Below are 13,160 nucleotides of genomic sequence, written 5' to 3' on the forward strand. Positions count from 1 at the left end.
AGGCAGCATGTCACACTCTGCCCCCTTCCCAGCCCGGGAACACATGGTACCACTTCTCAGCCCACATCTGCCATCACATTTTTTGCAGTCATTAAGGAAATACAGCTCAGCAACATGATGGCCGAGGCTCCCCGCACAGCAGGGACATGCTCCACTGGCTGTACGTACAGCAACACTCCTGTTCTGCACACACACGTGGGGCTGCCCTGCGGTGCACACGTACCCCCACCCCCCTTCAGCTGCATGCAGGCACCTATTTTGTATTGCCTTTATATACAAACACACATACATGCAACCCAGAAAACTGAATCCCAATAGCCACGCTGGTCTGATTGGTTTTCCTCTGCAACAGTTTCATCTTGCCCCAGAGGGCAGAAATTAAACCCCTGACACTGCCTTTACTCCCAGCTCTGGAGGGCACAAACCTGCCACATGGCAGCACTTGGCCCTTCAAGCCTCGAGGAGTCCGCGCTGCAGGATAGATCACACTTACAACTCTGCCTTCCACAACACGCCTGCAAGTTAATGGTTCTAAAATATGGAAAGGAAGAAAGGCAAGTGAAGGAAAATGTTTGGAAAACATTTCTGGTGGTGCCTGATCACATCTCCTTGCCATCCCAGCCCACTGGCCGGGCAGCCCCTCTGTTTACTTGGCCACTGTTTTGCCTCCCAGTAGCACTTCAATATTGACATCTCCAGGTTTCAGCTGTTCTCTTCTCTTTTGATTCATGTGCAGCAGATGGTGCAAATGACACCCCTTTTATTTTCTGGATGAATTCATATCGCCTTGCCAAGATGCTAATTTTTGTTGCCAGTCATTGTACATTGTGTTACTGGTGATGAAGACTGGCTCTGCTTTGAAATTGAGCAAAACTGCAGTCACAGACAGGTTAAAGTTGTAATGAATTATTATTTATAGCAGGTTAAAAATTAAGAGATTTCACTAACTAGCCTTATTTTGATCCCTTGTTTTTGCTTGCGGTCCGTTGCTTTTCATTGCGGGCACTTACCGGTGTTTTGATGCTGCACATGGTACACAGCAGCAGATCTTCCCAAGGCTGATTTAGTTTATACAATGAAACTTTGTTGCAAACTTTTCAAGGATGGTAAATAAATCTCACCTTGCCCAGATTTCTAGTAAGTTAAACCGATCAAATGACTAAAGAGAAGACAACGTCTGCCCATCTCAGCTGCCTCCCCCCTCCCCGGAGCCAGGCTGGAGTCACCGGCGGGGGGGGGGCTGGGGGGGGGGGGGCCGGGCAGGATGACTTCCCGGGTTCTCTTCTCCCATGACCCTGTTGTTTAAACGCGCTGCAGATACCAACACTTTCCCTCCCTGACAAGAGCTCTGCACTTCATACTCATGCTTAATTTGTTGGCCACTCCAACGCCCCCAAGTCCTTTCCTGAATTCCCCACTCACTCCCCCCGTCTCTACACTGCTTCATACTTTACTTCACTGCATTTCACCCTGGGGTTTTCAGAAGCGTGTCCTCAGTTTTTCAAATATTTTTTTATTTCAGTTCTGTCCCCCAGAGCTCCTGTGATCCCCCTCTGTTCCATGTTATCTGCAAATGTTATCAGTTTTCCACCACACAAATCACCAATTAAAACAGACTCGAGAGCAGGACAGGTCCCTTGGGGACTCTCCCTTGAAAAGCTCTCCCAGATTTGCAGGCAAATAACGGTAGCTACTACCTAAAACAAGTCTCTCAAACAGCTATATGTGCATCTTACACTTAGACATGTCTCTCCAGCTTGCCTGGAAATACCAGAGTCAAAGTACATAACTATTTGTTCCCCTGCCACCCACCAGGTCAGTTTATTAGACTAATCTGATAGGCTTTCCACAAATCCATGACAATTGTTTTGTTTCGATTTTGGTCACCTCTTCCAAGTGTTATGGATTGATTCTTTTCACTAATTAATTTCAGAGCCTTTCCAAAAACTCGTTAGGCTTTTTAGTCAATAATACACTAGACTGTATTTTTTCCTTTTATAGTTAGGATTTGTATTTGCATTTTGATAGTTTGGAGACCTCCTCTGAGCCCCACAAGCTGTTAAAAATAATTGCTCCTTGTTCAAAAATAGTTTTGATTAATTCTTTCTAATTCTAAGGAGAATTTCCTCATATACTGTGTCCTGACCTATCCAGCAGATCCAAGTAAACTCTTGCCCATTTCTTTTCTGTTCTGGCCCCTTATGCTACACTCTGGTCAAAATTAACCGTGTTATCAGGCCTTTTAGATACTTTTGTAAGCAGCTACTTCTCTGTCAAGCACTAGGTCTGTATTTCCTCTTCTATCTCCTTATTTCCAGTGTATTTATAACACTACTTCCTCCTGCTTTTTAACTCACTTGCTAAATGAAACACATCTTTTGCCTTAGGCTTTTCATTTTACCATTATATGCCTGTGCTATGCCTTCACCTTCATTTCTTTTCAAGTGTCTCTGCTCTTGTACCACTTCTTTAGATTTTGAATTCCTAAAGGAGCTCCTCATTCTGCTCTAATGGTTTTAATTGTGTTCCTACCACCCCTGTGCAGGAGGATGCTCAGCTGCTGTGTGTTTATTGGTTCTCTCTCTCAGAACCTGCCCTTTCCCATCCCTCAGACCACCATCCCAAGGGATCCCACCTCCCAGCAACTTGTGTCTGCTGAGGCCACCTTCTCCAGAGCTTATCTAATTTAAATTCCTGCCCAGGCTTCTTCCTTCCCTGCAGCAGCAACCTCTGTCATTTCATAGTCAGTCCCCCCAAAATTTCCCATCTACCTTCAATTCTCCACCAATTCTTCCCCAGCAATCAGAAGGACACCGCGCACAGAGCCTTTCCTCTCCTCCTCTCCTCTCTGTGGTGAGAAACCCTTCGGGCAGCCACAGGGAAGGAGCAGTCACAGTGTCACTCCCTACATGTGCCAGCCCTCAGTGGCCTCAGGCGGCATGGACAGAAGGTGGTATTCAGATTCAGAGATATTCATACCCCACGAATGATGGCAGGGTGGGGTTTTTTGGTCCTAGGATCGTCTCTGTGTAGCAGAAGGCAGATCTGCTGCACAGATCTGCTGGCCTCAGCACCAGCTGTAAGCAATGCACCAGGCATCACCGGGTGGCTTACGCGGGCCGTGGCATGCACCCCCTGCACGGGCTCCTGAGCTGCTCTAGTCCCCCTCTGCCACCCACCTGGGGCTCTTTGGTTTAAGAAGCCCTATGATTAAACCCTCCAGGCAAGGGCATCCACAGCTCTTAAGAGTCAATCCAATGAGTGTGGAAAGGAGAAAACTAGGATAAATGTAAGAGAGAACTTCTGAAAGTCCCAAAGAGTAGCACAGTATTTATTTTCCATTAAAAGTCAATGGCAGGCAAGTACCTAAACACCCTTCATAGCCTGGAGGAATCTCCTTCAGGTTGGATGCCAGTAAATATTTCTGCTCCTTCCCCCTCCGCTGGTATGCTGAGAATAACAACGACAATCAATAAAGATAACTTGAAGCTTTCAGGTAGTAATTCTGAATTACAAGCAGCCAGTTTCTTTTCCAAGCCCTACAAATCCTCTAACAAACAAAAGTTAACCTCCCAGACTCAGGGCTCTGAATGATTTGCTGCTGTTACTCTCCTGCATCCTTTGATCATCTCCCTTCCCTGCATGGGCTGTCAAAGTCAAAGTCTGAGATAAAGAACAATATACTTGAGAGTGATGAAGCAAGAAAAGAAGAAAAAGCACCTTGCAATTAAATATTTTAATAGACATTTTGAAGACTGCTTTGAAAGGATTTAAAATTAATGTTAACAATAGTATGCATCGAAGGGCTCAGGCTGAACAATGCCTATCACTTTTTCTGCTTAAGAATAAAGCATAAAATTAATACCCTGTAATGTTTTATACCAGCACCCCTTTTTACTCTTCTAGGCTAGGCAGACACCTCTGAATAGCTGTGCACAGCATCTCTAAATCCTCCCCCCTCATAATCCTATCAAGCAAACAGTTCCCAACAGCTTTGGTGAACCTTCCTGATGCTGTGCATCTATCTGCAGACGGTCATCTCCTGGGAACATGCCTGACGCCAGCTCCGCACCGCCTTCTTTCAGGTACGAAGGGACATCAGGCATTTGCCTCCTCCCAGCGTGGCACTCCCAACTCATTTTTGATTTAATAAGCTGACAATTAGACAGGGAACCAAAGATAAATGGAGGTAGAGCACAAGGATCGAAGGCAATCCTAGCGCTACACATCACTCAGCACCTTGTGCGCTGCCTCTAGCATGTGATCACAGGGAAGGCTGGATTTATACTGTTGCTTTTCATCAGGTTTCAATGGAGAAGAGTCTCAGCAAGGAGCCCGAGGCCCTGCTTTATGACTGTAAACCCTAAGTTACGACTCCTTACTTGCACAGAATTGCGCATTACTCCTGAAGCAGTCCCAGTGAGGCAGTGAATGTTTTTCCTGGATGCAGATCTACTCGGCCAGTGCCGCTGAGGTCTGTGGATGTCATCAGCACAACCACCTCAAGTCTCTTCAGCTCCTATTTGGCCCCCTTTTTCAGTGTTAATTAACACAGACAGCCCTTCACTGGTTCAAATTCAAAGGTGAATTTCAACAGGCATGAGTGGCTAAGAAGTTACAAACAGTCTTGTCACTGATCAAAAATAAGTATTAAATACAGTTACTCTTGATATTGGTTAGATAGATACAAGTAATGAAATTTTCATCAGTATAAATGCCCAGTTCAGTATACAGCTTTGTTTATAACTTCCCTCTGATTTTCATCTATATCTTTGCTCAAATTTAGGCAAGTGTTCATTACAACTTCTGCGGCAGAGGCATAACATCTGAAAACGTCACGGCTGGCACTGGTACTGGCCGCCATGACTTTCAAACCATGTTGCACCAAGCTGCATGGCTTCTGCAATGTGACCTAAAGCAAAACTCTCACCAGTTCAATACCCCAGGAAAATCTGCCCCAGTGTGGCAAATGGAAGTGGAACACACACCGTGCCACCAGACCATCGCTGTATCTGAGACTAAGCAGACATTCTTTCTATTACAATTGGTGTAAACCCACCTATTTATAATTAAGTTACTGATCCATGCATTGGTGTGAAATGACGCTACAACATAAGTGCAACAATAACCTAGCACAAAATCTTTAAATAAAAATTGTCAAGTGAGAAGATATATATAGAATATATCAAAATTAACAGTATTCATTCATCTTTCAAAACAAGTTGAATGTGCCTGTTCCTTCTGGAAGATCTGTGTAATGCTCATTGAACATTTTATTTTCATTACACTTGAACCTTTCAGCAGAAATAAAATACACAACCAAAGTAGGATGGTTGTTTTGATCAATTTTCAGACAATTATACATTAGAAGAAAAAGGAAATGCATTAAGATTCACACAGACATTAGTACTGTTGACCACTGGGAAGGAAGCAATATAAACTAAGGGTGACGTGTCATCAGAAATGACAGCTCAAGCACAAATATTATTAAACAGATACTGTAGCACAGGCTTATAAGGAAACTAAGAAGTCCTAGAATTTGGGATATTTATACAAAGTTTAGGCAGAGTTTTATAAAATAGCATGCAGGGAGCAAGCTGTTCGAGCCACATGCCACATAAGAGTAAACATAGCAAAATCCTAAGTATTATGACTCATTCCTGAAATGTCACACAGTCTGCATCAAGAGCAGCTGACCTTGAAATCTGAAGTATTTCCTCTTTGAATAAGCCTTACACAAGTTCAGAGTACTTTTCCTTAACAGTCATGGAATGCCCAACAAAATATTCTGACCTTGCATACATAGCTTCAAAGAGCTCGGTATTCAGTGAAGCTGGGATGAAACAGATCCTCAAGGTCTCACCCATCTCAAGCTGAAAGTCTGACACTTCACACCAAAAACTACAGCACCCACATTACTTCAGCAGAACCGAACACAGAATTGATTGCATACTCAGCAATGCTGTACATGTATATTTTAAAAAATTCTGCACAAATTCACACGTCCCCATTGCCCTGCCACAACTGTAAAACAGCCCCTTCCTCCAAACTTGTTCAGATGTGAATACAGATGTTTTGTGCTTAGAAAGGATGGACAGTGTTCAGCCTTTTATGCTGACCATACCAGGGATGCTCTGCTTTCAACGGCCCAGCTTCAGGGAACGGATCGCCCAGGCTGACTCGCCTTTAACACCAACTGAACTCCTCTGACAGTTTACAGACCAGCCACACTTAAGACTGTTTCAGCTCCCTCAAAATCCCAGCTCCAATTCCCAAGCAAACAATAGAAAGCACCATCCTTTCCCACATGAGCTGCTCTGAGGGCAATGAAGCTGCTAATGAGCTGAGTGCCGTTAACCCAGCAGGGTGGCACCAGCGCAGGGCACGCAGGTGGGCTGGCTGCTCTAACAGTCCCACACCATCGGCAGCTCAGCATCGGGCCCCAGCAGACCCCACTGTGCAGCTCAACATCCTCCCCACCCCAGCAAGGTGACAGGAATAATGCAACAAATGGGAATATCAATGATCTCAGTACATAAAACTTGTTTGCCTTATCTTACCGGTACACCAGCACTCAACTACATATAGTCGTTCAAATCTCTGTTTGTGCACATTGTTTTCTGCACTTGTGATTCATCAGATATTTGAGCTTCAACTACCCAGTAAGGAAGAAAAAAAAACCAGCTCTCTGGTTCCTCACCTGTATCACATTCTTACTGTCAGGGACCCTGCGCAGTCAAACAGAAGCCAACACTGACAACTCAAAGTCTGGAAGGAATTAATTTCTTTAAAATACAGGGAATATGCCTGAAGATGACCATTCCTGGGTAACGTACAAGTGCTGATCCACCACTGGTGAAGTATTTTGAAAAACAGTTCAACCAACTTACCTGCCTCTCACAAACTGTAGAAACTTCTGGTCATCACTGGCAGCAGGAGACCTAAAAGAGGTTAACAAATTCAATTGTTGAGAAAGCATATTAAATGCATTTTCCATAAGGAATTCTACAGGAAGCCGAATCGGTTGCTGCTTACTGTTCACTGCTTGACATAAATTCCAAACTACTATTTTATGCATCCAGTTCAGAATACTTCTGTGGCTAGGCAGGAGCATGTAGAGAATATCACAGCCATGATAGTCTGAAAAAGTGCTGCTCCTAAAGCAATTCATTATCTCCAATGACTCCAAGCCTTTGTGAACAGATCTAACCTCATAAAGAAACCATTACTCTCAAGTTCCTCAACACATTGTATTTTCAAAATCTTTGCTGACTACACCGTATTTCCTTTTGGATCCTTTAAAGACATCTCATTTATCTTTATTGGATTTTCTTTCACTTGGTTTCAAAGTTAAGCCATGCCAGAGAAGTTAAGCCATAGCAGAGAAGTAATCAGTGCATGAATTCTGAATCTTAAAGAAAGGGTGTCCTATCTTGCTGAAAATGCACAATATTGTGAAGAAAGATGTGCTAAAGAGGTTGCCTCCAAGAGGGCTATCGGTGTATGCTGTCACAGGTGAAAAAGCTGCAAGACTGACTTGCACTTCAGAAATGTGACCCTTAACAAAACCTCATCTCTAAGTTATTAGGCTTTGCCAGGCTCCCGTGACTCATCTCAATAGACAAAGTTTAAAATGAGGAAAACCAGAAGAGTATTTGAAGCATCGGAATTGATAGCTGGTGCCAACAGGAACCATGGTGGTCACTGTTTGACATCAAGACTAGAGGTGACGTCAAAGCTGGGAGAGCAGAGCATGGAATCACAACTGGAATTAGAGCTCCAGATGTTGGCCACTCCAGACCCTACGGTATTTAGGTAACATGGAGATTAAAAGAGAAAAAAAATTAAGTTTTTACCTTTTTGTCTCCCAGATTGTTTTGGTACTTTTCAGCAGGGAGAAGACAAAGACACTGGTTGCAGTAACCAAGGGATAGTGTAGTTACTCCAGAAGAAGTCAGCCATGACCTCATGATACTGTTGAGTTACTCCTCATTTTACCACCATGGAAGAAATTAAAGTCAACCACATCGTAGTTGTGTCAGATTTTACACCTTGCTTACTTTTTTTATGGCCAAGTATACATTTATTTATTTATTACAGAATTTAACTGTATCTGATGAAGTAAAAACACACAATTATTTTTTTAAAACTGAATTACTATTAGGAAATTAATGTTAGCACATTTGGAGTCCAAATGAAAAGGTATGTCACTGAACTGTGCGCTTCACGAACAGAATGTTGTCTTCACATTTCAAATACAGGAAAATACACAAGCACACATGTAAGGAAGCAGTGTCCAACTCCCAGAATCACAGCATGCACATACACTAGTTTGGAGTAAACCATAAGTTAAAAAAGACAAAGGCAGCCCCCCTCCTCACTGGATAATAATAAACAAGACAATGACAGACTTTTAATCAATATTGATAAGCACAAATACATTATTTTGATTAATGTTCAGGGCCTTTGCTGTTAAATCATTATAAAGTTTCCTACTAGGAGGTGAACATAATCTAGTCTAGCCATAAATCAGAAAATGATTTTTTCTTTTAGATCTTTCTCGTCAAATGGATTAATATAATAATAACAAACTACTCAGAAGTGTGACATAAGGACATCGTCTAAACAAAAAGGTGATGTTCAAGTTCTCTTTGATATTACAATGCCTTTCACAAGGTGTTGTACCTTCCCTGACAGTTAGCCAGCTGGTTAATTTGATATCACAGTAAAACCCCTGACTCACTGCAAATAAAGGCAAGATACAATTGCAGTACACTTGGGTTTAATTTTTCTCTAAACCACCTCAGCAGTGGATCCACAGGAACCTTGCCAGGTTCCCTTCCAGCCACATGACCCCGTTTGATGCTCTGGCATCAATACCTGTATGCTTTCAGGGCACAACGGTTTAAAATGCTTTTGTTTGACTGAACCAATTTTACAAGGGTCAAGCTCACAGGGCAAGGTCTAATTAAATCCTAGCATATCATCGCAATCTCAAATCCTACATACCTAACATCACTCTCCAAACCGCCATCAGTTACTTGCCCATTGTTGTTAACACTCTGTCATTACACCCTCCTTCAGATTTACTTACGCGCATGGACACGGGACTTTGATCCAGCCTGAGGTCTACAGAGCTTTGTGGAAGACTCCGAGTGAAGCCAAGCAGGATCCAACACCTTAAAAAAGCACAAGCCATTTTTTACCATCACTCTTTTCTTCTCATGCTTTTCCTCTACTCAGTACTGCCTGCCATGTCCTGTGCAATTTTGGATGCAGTCCTACAACAAGATTCATCTCCACCTTTGCCTCATCTCACAACTCACTGTAAGTGACCTCCTGTAGCTGCTGCTGCAAACACCCCCCTTCAACTGCAGGAAGCACAAAACCCAGAGTCATCAACCTCTGAATCCTACCCACAACTCCTTGTATGAGTAACATAAACTGACTCTGCCTAAAGAATCTACCATGCACAAGAGAAAATGGATTTGGTTGTGCTAAATCAAGTATTAGTATTGCTTGTGCGTCTCCACTGTTAGTGTGGATACAGATTTGCAGGGCAGTGAATCAAATGCAGCTGGGAAATCACCCATGTTTTGCATTTTGATCTGCAAACAAGCTGTAGCTCATGACTCCACACTGCCATTCTCACTGCTGAATCAGATTCATCAGAGGAACAACTGGTACGTGCTGGTTGCTCCCCGCTCTCCCTCCATTGTAAATCTCTTCAGTGAATTACGGGAGACTTCACTTTTAAAGGAGCCAATTAGAAAATATGGACGTTCAAGGTAGACTAGGGCCATTTACCTAAAACTGATGAAAGACTGGGGCAAATAACTCCTCCATCACTTGTCCCAGGGGTGCAAACATAAACACTGCCAAAATGTTTGTTTTTACTTCTACCACTAGATTAAAATAACATTGCTCATAAACAGCACTTTAGAGAATATGGGTTCAGTTGCAGGGATTTGAATCTTCCATGATATACAGAATTATTTGACGTTTATTGAGTTTCAAATATGATATGGTAAAAGGGGAAAAAAAGTGGTAGAACTTCCATTAAATGAGTTACATGTGCAGTGGCTTTAACACAAAACTGCAAAAATCACACAGCTGCTCCACATGCTGCTTTGTAGAGCACACTCTAACCTGTACTATGGCACTCCAAGAAAAAAAAGAAAATGGACCAAAACTAAAAATGAAAAAAAATCCCAAAAGGAGAAATGTCACCACCCTGTATTGTAATGCCTTTTAGAGCATCTCCTTGATGACTCACACACTGCAGCAGCTCTTTTGATTCTATCATATTCATTTGCAAAGCCTTCTAATCTCAGTTATCCTTGTAAATCAGAATAGCCAGCATAACTTCACTGAAATTACAGGGTAACTGCAGGTAACTGGCTGCAGCTGAAGGATCTGGCTGTAGGTTTCCTTCCCGATTGTTTGTCTTATCTCCTACCTGTGATCTGCTTGTGAGCTATGAACCCATCTCATGCTACACACAGCTGCAATTTTTTATAACTGATACTGGACTTTGCTGTCACAGTTTCCATTTACACTTTGTTATCAGCAAGAAAGAGATCAAGGATGTCTTCTTCCTTGACCAGCATCTCAATTTTCCAGATTACAAAACTGAAGAACTCACGTTGCCCTGGTTTCAAGTAGAACTGGGCAAGGAAAAGATACTTTGGAATCATTGATCATTCTGAGAAGTGTTAAAACAAAAAAGAAAAAAGCCTAACTAAAAGAAATGTTAACATACTGATGAATCAAAGAGATCAAATACCTCGTTTGGGCTAAATTATTTTTTTCTCTTGGCAACGTTCAGTCTTACGCCTATCAATGTAACACCATATATTCTTTTCAGGAGAAGATGGCAATTAAAAATTCTAAAGATGACATCAAAAAAATCTAAGGAAAATAATATAGTTTTAAAGCATCCATGCTGTATAACTCAAAATGAATGTACTTTTCAAATAGTGCTGGGATTAAATTCATAATTTTGTTGAAAAACTTTTGTGCAAAAATGTTCTCCAGTTCCAAAATGAAATATTAGAACAAATACTAACAAGAAGTTCTCCAATCCTAACTTCTAACATACTCCTTTAATGACATCTTTTCCTTCCTGATATCCTTAGGAATTTCACTTCCACGTATTTAAATGGCTAAGTTGAGGCTCCTTGAATATGATCTTGATCCAAACTGGAAGGCATGCAGAGGAAACAGCTCCCACCAGGAACATGGTTCTGTTTCAAAACCATATTTTACTTTTCAGCCAACATATTTCATACTTGCACTCTTTCATCAAGGGCTTGGTTCACTAGCCAGCATATCTCCGGTGGGAGAGGAACAGTTTGGCAGCATCTCACCAAGACAAAAGCCAGGTAAGCCGTGATAGCATGGTGCTTGAGGTCTACAGCAGCCTATTTAAAGGGCATAGGAAATTTTAGAAAATGAGGAAGATAAAACCCAAGAATGCAGTTATTAGCCAGGCTACGTGGGGACATCCCACAGAGACAAGCTGCAATAAAATAATGTTCATTGTGTTTATCACTGTTTGGCTTAACACCAGGGAAATCCATGAGAAGGCTGTAGCCAGGAGCAAGAACATGGGCACCACGCTTCCCAGCTTCTACCCGCCTTTTGTTCCTGGTGACCTGTTTCCAAAGAAATCAGTATCTGCTCAGTTTTAAAAAAATATATAAAAAAATAAAAAAAAAATCAGGGAAGTGGTTACTCAGGAAGAAAAGAAACCCAAACATGCCCAACAACTGCAGGAAATACAAACTGGATAGAAGCTCAAATAACATGTATTTGATTCAGTTCTTGCTTAAGTGAAACTGAGAGAAGGCAGCTCTAGCATGCCAGAAAACACACATTCATCCTTGCTGCTGCAGCAAATGCAAATTGTTATGAAACAGCTTATGAATTCCTTGGGAACTGGCTGACCTCCCCAGAAAACGAAGCTATTGATTTGCACCAGCCAAGACTCCGCTCTAGTAGTTTTGCACTGACTTCTGCAAGGAGCGGGCCAGGCTCTGAAATCAAGCTGCTTTTGATTGACCTAAGTTCACCTGGTTCGGATACCGCACACGGACTCCATTCTGAATCTCAAACACCAGCCCACTGTTTTACAGATATTAAAGAGCTAGCATTAAAATTGCTTTAAAAAACAAAATTTAGCAAGACCAGAAGGAAAATGCCGATATGTATCTCTCAGTCACTACTGAGTTAATCTTGGGTTTAAAGCACCATTTAAGCTGTCTGGGGGAAATAATTGAGAGGAAATCTGTTTTAAGTACTGCACTTTGATTTTATCTAAGAATACAGATAATCAATCTCTGGTCTGAAAGCTGTGGATTACAAAATGTACCAGAGCAAACAGGAGTTGTATTGGTTCAGAAATACACATGAAGGGGCAAGAGTACAGATGACCTTGTGGTGGGTGGATGGATGGCAGCGAGGCAGGAAAGGCTGCTGGCACCGTTCTTTGATTATCCAACGCACCTTCCCAAGGAGACATACCAGCTTCCAAAACGCCACCCAGCCACCTCTGGTGCTGAACCCAAGGGGATGGGCTGAGGTTGCCAAGAAAAGAGAGGCTGGTGGCCACTGCCAGGAGACAGCTATGTACCACCTGGAAGGGCACAGCAGGAAGGACAGCAGTGGCCCTCCACCTGCGCAGGAAGGCTTGCTGACATGGTGTTTTCCAGTAAGCGATACAGGAGTAATGCTCCATCACAGCCTTCAGACCAGACTCAGATTCACACTACTCAACTCGTCTCCCTCTCCCAAAAGCTACTTACAAACCTAGGCAAATCAGGGGTTTGGGGTTTTTTGGGGATTTTGTTGTTGGGTGGTTTTTTTGGTTTTATTTTTGCGTGGGGTTTGTTTTGGTTTTTCTTCCTCCTTTCCCGCCTGTTCCATGTAGATATTTTGGCCAGGTTCATCACCAAAGTATTTGACCTTCCTCATAAAGCTTCAGAGAACATCTCACATACAAAAGCCATGCCCAGTTCAAAACAGACATTGTGAAACGCAGCCTGAAAAAAGATCAGAATAGGGAAGTGGGCACCCAGTATGTATTCAGTGTGGTTCTGATGTTGCTGCTGCCCTTCAACAAATGGTGCTGAACTCCCACCTTTGTCACCTACACACTA

The 13,160-nt window shown here is 42.6% G+C and overlaps 1 long non-coding RNA gene across 29 annotated transcripts in view; it reads right to left on the reverse strand.

Annotated features, from left to right (window-relative positions):
- Positions 1 to 13,160, reverse strand: part of LOC114017065 (uncharacterized) — a 206,799-nt gene that overhangs the window by 123,203 nt on the left and 70,436 nt on the right. For 24 of the 29 annotated variants that reach the window (XR_008731869.1, XR_008731870.1, XR_008731880.1 and 21 more), the window contains exons 3-4: positions 9,095 to 9,179; positions 6,891 to 6,941 (exon numbers count right to left, since the gene is read on the reverse strand). The exons of 1 other annotated variant lie outside the window; for it this stretch is intronic. This is a non-coding gene — a long non-coding RNA (uncharacterized LOC114017065). Of the gene's footprint in view, positions 1 to 6,890; positions 6,942 to 7,856; positions 7,989 to 9,094; positions 9,180 to 13,160 lie in introns of all 29 variants that reach the window. 4 more of the 29 variants (XR_008731890.1, XR_008731889.1, XR_008731877.1 and 1 more) reach the window with 3 other exon arrangements.

The sequence above is a fragment of the Falco cherrug genome, chromosome 4, assembly GCF_023634085.1.
Source record: "Falco cherrug isolate bFalChe1 chromosome 4, bFalChe1.pri, whole genome shotgun sequence".
Classification (NCBI taxonomy): Eukaryota; Metazoa; Chordata; class Aves; order Falconiformes; family Falconidae; genus Falco; species Falco cherrug.